Here is a 12,912-nt window from a genome sequence, read left to right on the forward strand (position 1 = left end):
GGCCGTGGGTAGTTTTGCTGCGGAACAAAAAAGTCTGTGTCTCAGACGATAAGCTTCATTGGTGCCGTTGTGGAAATCACAGTTGGCGGAGCTGGGGGTGAGTGGGAGAACGGATGGTGTAAGTCAGGCTGACAGCCGAGGCCTCGCCAAGAAAGTGCGGGGCTCGCAGGACGCAGAAGAATCTTGGCGGTCACGGAGCACTTCCTGTGGTCCAGGTTCTGTTTGGCCTGGGGATACAAAGATGAACGGGACGTCCTTAAGAATCCTTAAGGAGCAGATAAGTGAGCGAGATAATTAATTACAGTGTATCAGAAGGGCTGAAATAGAGATGCAGTACTGTGCTGTAGGAGCATAAGTTACTGAGGTTCCATCGTGTGCTTTGCATTTAATGACTGCAGGCAGGTCTAACTCTTAACCACCTATCTAGATGCAAGAATTCATGTGAAAGTATTTTGTAAGCCTGTAAGCACTGGGTCAATGTAAAGTGCTATGGGAGAGCAATTTATGGAAATGTGTAATATGTATGCACAGTCATAGGAATTGTATTCAAGCAACAATTGTTCTTGAGCTCCTATTATATGTCAAGGAGAAGAGCTCTGTTTTAGATGGCTGGGATGATTTTTTTCGATGACTGCTCTTCCAGACTTATTAGTCTGGGATTGGGGTGGATGGAGGTGAGGGGGTAAGTGCAAAGCTCAAATCAGTAGCTTGACCATTAGTATTACTATGTCCTTATTTGGTTCATAATTGAGGAATTTATTTTCATATTTTAAAGTTACTTAATTGTATTTGTTGCTTCCTGAAGTAATGATAGCAACAACAACAAAAATTCTTTGAGGAGTGAACACCTTGAAGCTTTTGTAAACTGTGTGGTTGAAAACAATTAATTCCTTTCAAGAAATGAAATGCTGAAGGCTTCAACATTGAAAGTTATAGACCTTTGATTCTCATTCAAGCAAATTAGAAAGCTGGGATGTTCATCCTGTTAAATCCTTTGGAGGTGTTTCTAGAGTTTGAATGTAGTCCAGAACAGAGAACTTGCTTTTTCTTAAGTCTTATAACATTAATTGATGAAGATGTGGATCATCTTGCAGATGAAACCAGACTGCCAAGTTATTTAGTAGTTGGAATAGAAAAGTTTTGGAATGAATACACGATGACAGATTATTAATTGAATTATCAGAGCTGAACTTTAGTTCACATGGAACATGGAATTGTCCACTTTCCAAATAGACTGCACAAACCCAGCCGTTTATATGTGGCATACTTCTTGATTTACCAATAAAATTCCATTACTGCTATCACTTATTTTTTTTATTAACAAGAACTGTAACGATTTAAACTAGAAAAGGAATTTCATGAAAGAGTTTTGGGGAGTTCTTGGCATCCTTTTAAAGTCTAGACGAAACCCAGCTCTGAAAATGGGCAGGAACCGGGGGAGTTCCACAGTCAGAATTGCACGTCAGAAGTAGATGGGGTTGGGACCTGGAGAGTACGTTCCTTCTGACGCTGCCTGGTAATACTGGGTTCTGCAGCATGTATCGCCAGCACTATGACACTGGACCCTACTGCTGCTGCTATTCTTGCCACCACTGCCGCTGCCACTGCTGCTTGGGAAACTGGTTATTGCTGGAAAGTTGCCAGCCCAGCCATGCTTCTTTGTGATATTAGCTTTTTCTTTCTTTCTTTCTTTTTTTCTATTTAATTTTTTTGGCTGTGCCGCAAGGCTTGCTGGATCTCAGTTCCCCGACCAGGGACTGAACCTAGACCGTGGCAGTAAAAGCCCGGAATCCTAACCACTAGGCAACCAGGGAACTCCGGATATTAGCTTCTGATTCAAAGTTCTCAGTGGGTGTCTTGGATTGGTTGAGCTTGGGTCACTGCCTGCATCCTAGCTACAAGGGAAGTTGAGAAGGTGAGTAGTTGGCCTTCGTGGCTTTTAAGAAGGGAGGCAGGTTCTACTTCCCACCATATGCATATTATAATGGGGAAATCAGCAAACATAAACATAGGAAAGGTAATATCAGTAAATGCCAAGGATCCAAACAAAACAAACTAAAACAAACAAATGGATTTTTTTTTTTTTTTTTGCGGTACGTGGGCCTCACTGCTGTAGCCCCTCCCGCTGCGGAGCACAGGCCCCAGACGCGCAGGCTCAGCAGCCATGGCTCACGGGCCCAGCCGCCCCGCGGCATGTGGGATCCTCCCGGACCGGGGCATGAACCTGCGTCCCCTGCATCGGCAGGCGGACTCTAAACCACTGCGCCACCAGTGCACTTAATTTTGGATTGCTAGGACATAGTTCACAGGTGCTGAACTAGTGCTCCTAGTAGTAGGAGCTCTGTTGAACACTTCTGCTTCAGTGGTTGTTGTGTTTCTGAAGTGCTTAGCTGGGAATCACTGCAGCCTGAGGGTAGTGTTAGAGAAATCAAACTTTGGTGCGTTGTCTTATGCAGTTTTCTACCGATATTGAATGCTCATCAGTGGGGGGATACAATTCTGTGTTCCTTATCACCTTGTAAGTAAAATTTGTTTCTTATTAGCTGTGAAGTCCTTAAGAGTAGATGTCTTTCAATTTTTGTAAAATCCAGTGCCTGGCATGTAGTAAGCTTTTAATTTGTAGTATGAACATCTCACAGAATTCTCCTCTAGTTGTTTTTGTCCTTTTGCTGCCTTCCATTTGAATTAAGAAATGGAATGAAAATATTAGTTTGTAACGAATAACAACAGTTCCATGGGAAGTGAGGGGGGACCAAAATAGAATAAAAGAACAGGTATTTATTGTAATTACTTCATTACTCTCCAGATCATTTATTGTTATAAGATTCTACCTGATTTCCTTTGGCCTTGGGCTGTTTTGATTAGTGCTTTAGTTCTTGCATATTTATTTTTATTAATAGAGAAACTTAAACCTGCTTTATGACTTCTCTTGCTTTTTTCGCTTCATGAAGGATTGGCTCCTGGTTTTTTGTGTTGTGAGTGGGAAAGAATGAGGTATATAAATTGGAGAAAGATTAAATGACAATGAAATTGTGACCTAAAATAATTTATATTATCCTTTTTCTTATCCATTTTTAATTTGATGGAGCTGGAGAAGATTGACAAGGGTTATTTGTGTCTTCTGTTTGTTTTGGTATATGTAACACATAAAATTCCATTGTAATTATTTTGTTTGTAGGTCTCCCTACTTTAGTGACCTAAGTCTAATCTTTATATCTCTGGGACCTAGTACACAAGTGATTCTAACTGTTGGAGTTGTGAAGGGATAATATTTTGGGGAATTTAAAATCATTCTTTGTTTGTTTTTGGTTTTCTAAAGTTCCAAGTTGCCTGCAGTTTCCATTATCAAGAGCTTCCATGGCAAACTCTAATAATAGTTTCTTCTGCAGGGTAAAGAGGGTATTTCTTCCATCACTAAAGCCGAGTATGAGGCTTAGTGCCTCCCAGGAGGAAGGAGAATGAATTGGAAGTGGAAAGTCCATCTTTTTTCAGCCCTGGTGGTTTATGGGAAGCAGGGGATAGAGGGGGGGAAAATAGATTGTGAGAAACATATGTTCCGACCTTCCTTGTCTGGCCAAAGTTCTGGGGTTGGGGTGAGGGTATTAAATGGGTTAACGGGTCAGTCAAAAGTAGAAGGCCTTAAAAAAAAAAAGTAGAAGACCTTTGGCTCTTATTTGTAAGCTTGAGAGCTGTGTAGGCTGTTGCTGTGCCAACATTGGGGGCTAGGGAATAGCTATGGTAAGAGAAAGTGGCCGGCTGCATGAGTCTTTGCTAGCAGGGTATTCTGAAGTGCTCTCATATCACGTCAGGGATGTGGACAAGCTTAGAGGCCTGGTGGAACAGCAGACATCATGACAAAGGACTGTGTGACTCTAGATCAGGAACATGGAGACCAGAGGTGGGAGGCAGCATGACATCCCAAAAGGTGAGATGGCGCCAGTCCAGCCATAGGACCTGATCACTGCCTTGCAGCAGAGGCCAGTGAGGGTCCATAGAGACGTCAAGGCCTGAGGTCTTGCCACCGTAAGGATGTCCCATAAGCCCCACTTGGAGAAATATTTACCTGAAAGCGACTGTTGAAACCAGCTCTGGTAAGGAGTTAAGCTTAAATGTCTGAATATTAACTGGAAGAGACTGAGATATTATTTGGCAAATATTACATTTCTGGCTATTTACTAGGGTGAGTGTTCTTGAGGAAGCTTGGATTAATTATAGAAAAAACAGCCCCATTTTCATGAGACAGAGTAGATCAATTACAGGAAATAAAGCAACTACATTTGAGCTACAGTGTGGGTAAATATGATCAGGCAGTAAAGGGCAAAAAAAAGAACCCTGGTGAGATGATGTAATCCGTCTTGGCCAAGGACTGAACCTGGGGTGGAAGCAGGAGGGAATACCTTCTTATACTGGGGTAAGAAGAAGTGGTGCCTGAGAAGGTAACAGCAGTGACTGCAAGGCTTGAGGACAACTAGGGAGGCGGCTGCTGAGTGACAGATTCTCAGAGAGGAGAAGGTGTGAAATATTCTTCTAGGAGAGGAAAGTGAATTGCTTAGGAAAATATAGCGGGGTTGCTGGGAAGTGCTAAGGGTCCACTTAAAACTTTTGTTCATTTATTTACTGTGAGAGCGGTTAGCAGACTAGTGCTCTTTTCTCCCAGTGGTCGGCAGTTTGACTGTGAGAATTGGGCTCACCCAGGACTGCCTGGTTACCATGATGGGTGGAGAGAGGAAGCAGGAAGCTGAAGTCGTGGGCGAGGAAGAGTGTAATCATGGACCATATTTCTAAGCTAGGGACTGAGGTCATGAGGAAGGTGATGAACAGTGAAATGTGGTGGAAGCAATGGATTAGAGGACCTGATGTGCTCAGAGCGATGGTGGAGTGGTCAGAGGATGGGGTGACTTGACATACATATGCTTTAGAAGTAGTGTGTGATTTGGTACCACAGGGTTTAGGGTATGCAGAAAGTGACTGAGGTAGGGAATAAGAAAAATGTTGGAATGATCAGGAGACTGAGAGGCTGAGGTGTTAGATGAACCTTCTAAATAAGTGAAGTTGCCAAGAATGCTAGGCATTGGAAGGAATGGTTTCAACAAAGGCAGAATTCTCATTTTGGCTTCCTGACCTGGGGTTTAAGGGCTGACCAGAAGGAGCCAAGTGGAGACAGGGAGGTGCTCACTTCTGTTCAAATAGTGTATAAAAGACATTCTCCGGGTTTACAGTTGGTTCTGTGAAGTATCCCAGCACCAGGTGCAAGTGAGCTGCTGTAGTGTTGCAGACTCTTCCTGGGGGGATGGGCTTGGAAGATGGAAAGACTAGCGAAATCTTCTCAAGGGAAGGACCTTGAGAGCATTGAAATCAGGGTTTGCACATTCCTGGACAGTGGTTCATGGGCTTACTGGAAGGTCAAGGACTTAGAGTAAAATAAAGTAGAAGGATTGATAATGAGGTGGGTTGGGAAAGGACTCTTTGGATCTGACTTCCATTTTTCTTTTTAAGTGGGAGTTATAATTCCTGTTTCTTTTGCTTCTACCTTTTCTTCTGCATGGAAGTTTGGTGAAGGGCTGTATGGCAGAGCCCTGAGCCTGAAAACATTTGGTTCATGTGAATGCCACAGCAGAGGACGTTCTTAATCAGATGGGATGACCTGCTTTGTGGATAGCAGTAAGTTCTCCTTCTTCAGACAGCCTGGTGCTTGTTCAAGGGCTCAAGAACAGAGCAACCATGGGGACAGGGATGGAGGCTGGTGCCTAGAACTCAACAGTGCAGACTTCCTCTCACCGTGGCTATTGTGGCTTCTACTGGTACAGAGTGCCCAGTTTGTTAGGGATCCTGAGTTCCCCAAATGGCAGCACATGTTTGGGAACCTGGCCTGCTGGTGTCAGGTTTTTATTTTAGACCCTTTTGTCATGGAGGAATCATTGATTTGTTCTCATTGGAATACTCATTTTTTCCTGCCCTTGGATTTGCCTTTTCTACTTGTGCTGCCATCTCTGAGACCCACTGAAATCTTCTGTGAAGCCGTGCTACTCCTTACAAGGTGGGCTCTGACCTTCACAGAAAGAGAATTGAAGCAGTGGGCTAATACCTGTGGTTTGACTTCTCTTGACTTATATGCTGTCATTTGAGGCAGCTGATTTCATACACCCGTGGTTCTCAAACTTCAGTCTCAGGACCACTTTACCTTCTTAAGAATTATAGAAAAAGATTTCATAGGAGGGTTTAAAAAAAAAAGTTATTTAGGGCCCTGCAGGGGTTTAAACAAAACATAACCATGCAAGCAGTGTGGTTATATTTATTGATTTTACTGCTTAAAATATTAAAACTGATAAGTTTTGAAATTATATACAGTCGGCCCTCCATGGATCAAAAATATTCAGGGGACAGAAGAAGTCCAGAAAGTTCCAAAAAGCAAAACTTGAATTTGCAGTGCAAAGGCAACTATTTACATAGCATTTACCTTTTATTTACAACTATTTACATACATTTACATTGTATTAGGTGTTATAAATAATCTAGAGATGATTTAAAGTATATGAAAGGATGTGTGTAGGTTGTATGTAAATAGTATATGCCATTTTACATAAGGGACTTGAGCGTCTGAGGATTTTAGTATTGTGAGGGTCCTGGAACCAATCCACTGCAGATACCAAGGGACAACTGGATTTAAACATAGTGAATCATTGCATTTTGACAAGGATTTTAGTGACACAGACTGTATTTGCAAAACAAAAGAAAATTTGCTGAGAAAATTCGCTTACTTTCATTTTTGTGTGTCTCTCTAATGTCTGGCTTAATAGAACAGCCTCAGATTCTCACAACTGCTCCTGCATTTAGTGTATTGTAAAATCACAAGTCATTTAACCTCTAGAAAACTCCACTGTACATTGTGAGAGAAAGAGAATAAAAAAGACAAAAAATGTCTTAGTATTTTTATGAAAATAGTTTTGACCTCGTGGGCCTCCTGAAAGGGCTTTGGAGTCCCGGGACCATACTTTGAGAACCACCGTTATAAAAGACTGTACATGTCTTTTGTGACATTTGGAGAGGCTCAGATTTGTTCTCTAGTGTATGTTGTGAACCATGAACAATACTTGTTCTGGTTTTCTTGTAACCTGCCAGGATATACTGGGATCAGGAACCAAAGTATGGAGTTAGTGCCTCTCTGTTAGTATGACTTGTTCAACGTTTACTTCCCATCTTCTAACTCTGGCTGGTTCTGGTCGTTTAAGAGTCAAGAGACTTGCGATGGTGATTAACCTTGATTATTAAGGGAAAGTAAGAGAGCCATTTTCCATTTACCTGTTACCACAGTATATGATGACTGAAAATTATTTTTCAGTAGCTAATATGATTATCACTTACTAAGCAATGACAGGCATGATTTTAAGTGCTTTACCTTAAATAGTACTTCACTTAATTCTCATAATGACTCTAAAGTGTCTATTATGTTCCTTGTAAGCACAGATATGAACTAGAGAGCATTCAGACATTTGTAGGAGTGTAAATTGGTATGCTCCGTTGGAGGGCAATTTGGTAGTACCTAGCAAAATTGAGCACTGTGTTTTCTTGACCGTATTTTTGGGATTCTGACAAATGAAAATAACAATGGTTGCACAAGGATACTTAGTATAGCATTTTGGTAATTAAGAAAAAAGGAGAGAGAATCTTAATGTGCATTAATAGGGACTGGTTAAGTTATGGTGCAGCCATATTGTAGAATCTATGTAGCTGTTAAGATTGAAGTGGATCTGTTTCTACAATGGATGTGGATGGATGTCAGTAACACATTGTTGGGTAAATAAAGTTGTAGAACAATGTATGTATTTTAAATAAAATTTTTGTGTGCACGTACTTGTGCGTGTAGAAGAGGTCTGGAAGAGCACCCCAGAATTCTAATACGGTTACTTTCGGAGGATGGGACTTGGAGGGGGGAAGATATCCTTTTGTACTTTATATATTTTGTATTTTTCAAAGCTTGTGTCACTTTTTGTAATTAAAGATTTGAATAAACTTTGAGACAGTCTTTGTTTCGTTTGGAATTGTATAAAAGGGTGGTGCTGCTTGGGATGAAGATGACTTTGAAATTTTTGCCAGTTTATGTCTGCTTTTTTTTTTTTCTTAGAGTTGCCGGCTGATTAGACCAAGAGTGAACCTCTTGATAAAACATGGGCCTGGTGAGCCAGTTTACTGGCTGGCCATTGGCATTAGAATTTGAACTGAGAGAAGTAGAACTTCTCTTCATGGTCCTCATCATAATTCTCCTTGCTCTGACTTTGCTCAGGCCTGGTTGTTCAGCTTTCCATGGTGTTTCTGAGATATCACAGTATCCATTAGTAAACTTTATTCATTTTCCTTGGGTGGATACGTAAGATGACTACATTTCTGAGCCTCCTTGCAGTTAGACTGGGGCTTGACTCAGTTTTGGCCAATGGAGTTTGGGCTAGAGGTTGCACAAGCCATTTCCAGGTCTACCCTAAAATATCCTGTGCCATGCTCTCTGCTCTCTCTTACCTTGTCTTGATGACTGTGGGGGCAGTGAGTTGAGATGGAGAAAACAAGAAGTATGAGTCATGGCATGGAAGGGAGCTGCTCTGGGGAATCACTCTACATGCACCAGATTTAGTAGGAGCTAGAAATAAATCTGTTAAGTCACTTAGAGGAGGCCTTATTTAACTTTAATGTGCAGAAGAATCACCTGAAGATCTTGTTAAAGTGCAGATTCTGCTTCAGTAAGGTCTGGGTTGCATGGAAGATTCTGCGTTTCTAACAAACTCCTAGGTGATGCTAAAGCTGCTGGTCTGCTGATCACACGCGTAGCACAGATTTAAAAGGGTAGATGAAATGACTTATAGCCTACCGTAAGTACTCAGTAAACACTTATCCAGTGGATATTTGAGCATCCTGAATAAGATGAAAAGGAATTAGAGACTATACATACATAATCAAATGTTTAAATGATTCCTAAGTGCATATTTCTTTCATGTATCATGGACTGGAATTTAGTTTTAGTATTATGTGTGCAGAAAATATGAAACGAGAACCTGGAATTATTTTAAAGATCATTTTGAACATTTACTTATTTTTAAAATTTTATTTATTTATTTATGGCTGTGTTGGGTCTTCGTTGCTGCACGTGGGCTTTCTCTAGTTGCAGCGAGCTGGGGCTACTCTTCGTTGCATTGTGCGGGCTTCTCATGGCGGTGGCTTCTTCTGTTGCAGAGTGTAGGCTCTAGGCGCGAGCTTCAGTAGTTGCAGCAGACATGTTTTTCTTTTTAACAGAACATTCCTTATTTTAGGCATCACATCTGGAGGTTAACAAGGTCCTTTCATTGATAGTGTTAAACTGATCACTCAGTCAAGCTGTTGTCCTATTTTTGCCACTGTGTATTATTTTTCCCCCCAACCAGTTTGTGGGGAAACGTTGTAAGATCATGGAAATATCCTGTTCATTAAAATTTCCCCTGAGATTTATGCATCCATGGATGATTATTGATTGAATCTTTGGTATAATAGTTGCAAAATACTCATTTTTCACCTATAGCACTCCTCCACACTTACCAGTTGACATTCAGTTCAGCATTCTACCATAAGAGACTGTCCTCCTTCCTTATTAATTATCTTGTAATTATCAGTATGGACTCACGTATTTCCATTTTTTCAGTGGTTTAGAATTAATTAGGTACCTAATTGTTTTGGTACTCACATTGTCCCAGATCTTTTTTTAGTATGAAACCTTTCAAGGTAGATCCTGTGTCCTTGTGATATGCCCCCAAGTTTTCTTTCTTCCTACCTCCTTCCTCCCTCCCTCCCTTCCTTTCTTCCTTCCTTCCTTCTTCTCTTTCTCCCTCCCTCTCTCTTTCTACCTACCCTTCCTTTTCTTTCCTTCTCTTCTCTCCTTTTCTTTTTACTTTAACACTTCCTTGCTTTCTGGCATAACAGATGTTCTAGACTCATCCTGTACCCATCCTGCCAAAACTCTGGAATCAGTATTTCTCTGAGGATTCCTGGTTTCTTTTAGTGAGGAATAATATTAGAGACCAAGATCTGAGCGCTAGATATGCTCACTGCCCCTGGGATGTTTTTGCTCTTTGACTCTTTCAGAGGACAGAGGAAGTATGCACGTTCATGCAAATATGCATACATATACACATACATACACATATTTTAGAAATCATGAGTTCACATCAGTATTTTCAATTCCGACTTGTCTCCTCAGGGTTCTTTCTTGCCTTTCCCGGTTCCATAATTGTATATCCTTTCTGGCTCAGTGAGAACTCTGGCCCTCAAAAGCCTCAATGTATTTACTCATTTGTTCAACTCTATGTAATATCTAAAATTGTTTCAGAATTGCTTTGCCCACATCATTACCAAAAAGACCCTATTTGAGGGCTTTCTTGGTGGCGCAGTGGTTGAGAGTCCACCTGGCGATGCAGGGGACACGGGTTCGTGCCCCGGTCCGGGAAGATCCCACATGCCGCGGAGCGGCTGGGCCCGTGAGCCATGGTCGCTGAGCCTGCGCGTCCGGAGCGTGTGCTCCGCAGCGGGAGAGGCCACAACAGTGAGAGGCCCGCGTACCGAAAAAAAAAAAAAAAAAAAAAAAGACCCTATTTGAAACAGTACAGAATTTGTTTACAATTTCCCTTTCCCCTCTACTCTGCCAAAGACTGAGAATATACAGTTAAATACTGTGTTTGTTTTACATTCTTTCTTTTTTTCCCCTTCATTATATTTATTGGTATTTATTAGAAATACAATTGAGCGACTTCCCTGGTGGTGTAGTGGTTATGAATCTGCCTGCCAATGCAGGGGACACGGGTTTGATCCCTAGTCCGGGAAGATCCCACATGCTGCAGAGCAGCTAAGCCCATGTGCCACAACTACTGAGCCTGCATGCCACAACTACTGAAGCCTGCGCGCCCTAGAGCCCGTGCGCCACAACTACTGAGCCCACGCGCTGCAGCTACTGAAGCCCGTGCACCTAGAGCTCGTGCTGTGCAACAAGAGAAGCCACTGCAATGAGAATCCTGTGCTTGCTGCAACTAGAGGAAGCCCGTGCACACCAACGAAGGCCCAACACTGCCAAAAAAATAATTTTAAAAAAAAAAAAAAGAAATACAATTGAGTTCATTTGTTTCACTTTGCTTTCAGTTTTAGTTTTTACCCCTCATCCTTTTTTTTTTTTTTTTTTTTTGCGGTATGCTGGCCTCTCACTGTTGTGGCCTCTCCCATCAGGCTCCGGACGCGCAGGCCCAGCGACCGTGGCTCACGGGCCCAGCCGCTCCGCGGCACGTGGGATCTTCCCGGACCGGGGCAGGAACCCGCGTCCCCTGCATCGGCAGGCGGACTCTCAACCACTGCGCCACCAGGGAAGCCCCCCCCTCATCCTTTTTGATTTAATTTTGTATTTTGAATATATGGAACATCCACATGCTTCTAAAACTCAAACTATGAAAAAGAGAAGTGTTAGCCCCCCTCCCATATTCATACTGTTCCTCCCTGCCACCCCTTGTAGGTAAGCAAGTTCATTGTTTTCTGGTTTATCTTCTCTCTGTCTCTCTCTCTTCGGTAAAGAGAAGCAAATATATGTGTTTATTATTTTCCATTCTTACACAAAAGGTAGCATACTGTATTTGCTCTTTTGCACTTGCTTTCTTCACTTAAAAAATCTACTCCATATCGTATTTACAGAGATCTTTCTTATTCTTTTTTATAGCTCCAAAGTACTCCACTTTATGTGTGTACCATAGTTTCTAATTTCCTATGCTTGGACATTTAGGTAATTTCTAGTATTTTGCAATTGTGAATAGTGCTGTAATCAATAACCTTGCGCATAGGTGTTTTTATATTGTTGCCGGTATAGACTCAGGGTAAATTCCTAGAAGTGGGATTGTTAGGTAAACGTGTAAATGCCTATGTGTGGGGCGGCACCATTTCACAACTCCACTAGCAATGTATCAGTATGAGAGTGCTGGTTTCCCTCAGCTTTGCAGACTCAGTGTACTGTCAACCTTTTGAATTTTTACCAGTCTGATGGGTGAACAGTGGTATCTCAGTATAGTTTTCGGTTTGCATTTAAATTGTATTATCAATAAAGTTAAACATCTTTTCATATGTTTAAAGGCCATGATTATATGAATATCTTTGTGAATTGTCTTTATATATCTTTTGCCTGTTTTTCTATAAGACTTTTGTTCTTTCCTTCAAATTTAAAACTTTTTTTGTATATTAGAGATATTAGTCTTATGTTTGAGAAATATTGCAAATATTTTTTTTCTGGTTGTCATTTGTGTTTTAACTTTTCTTGTGATAGAGTAATTCACATGTTTTTTTCTAGAATTTGTATACTTTAAATCTTTACATTTAGATCTCTGATTCATTTGAGTTTATTCTTATGTATGGTGTAAGGAATGGATTTAATCTTATCTTTTTCCAAATGGATATCCAGTTCTTCCATTTATTAGGAAGATTATTTTTGTCCCAATGATTGGCTCCAGTAATCATATTCTAGATCATATACTAATTGGGTCTAACTCTTGACTTTCTACTCTTTTCCATTGGTTTATCTATTTATGCATAGTACCACACTGTTTTAATTACGGATAATTTAATTTCTAGGAGTACCCTTAAGTCATCTTCAAACACGTAGTTTCTTCTTTTTCAATTTTTATGCCTCTGAGTGTTCTTTCTAGGCTAATTACTTTGAGTAATGCTTCCAGAACAATGTTTAATAGTCGTGAAGATAGTTGGCATTCTTGTGTTGTTCCTGGACATTAGGGTTTCCTTATTAATTAAGGTGCTGGTTTTACGATTCAGGTACATATATTTTATCATGTTAAGGAGGCATCCATTCATTTACATTTTCTCATGAGTTTATTTATTAACATCTTAATTGGAGTATAATTGCTTTACAGT

The 12,912-nt window shown here is 40.9% G+C and overlaps 1 protein-coding gene across 2 annotated transcripts in view; it reads left to right on the plus strand.

The window, feature by feature from the left end:
* Positions 1-12,912, plus strand: part of SMYD3 (SET and MYND domain containing 3) — a 703,830-nt gene that overhangs the window by 574 nt on the left and 690,344 nt on the right. The window lies entirely within an intron of this gene.

This window comes from Monodon monoceros, unplaced genomic scaffold (assembly GCF_005190385.1).
Source record: "Monodon monoceros isolate NGI ecotype Baffin Bay Population unplaced genomic scaffold, NGI_Narwhal_1 Super_Scaffold_18, whole genome shotgun sequence".
Lineage (NCBI taxonomy): Eukaryota > Metazoa > Chordata > Mammalia > Artiodactyla > Monodontidae > Monodon > Monodon monoceros.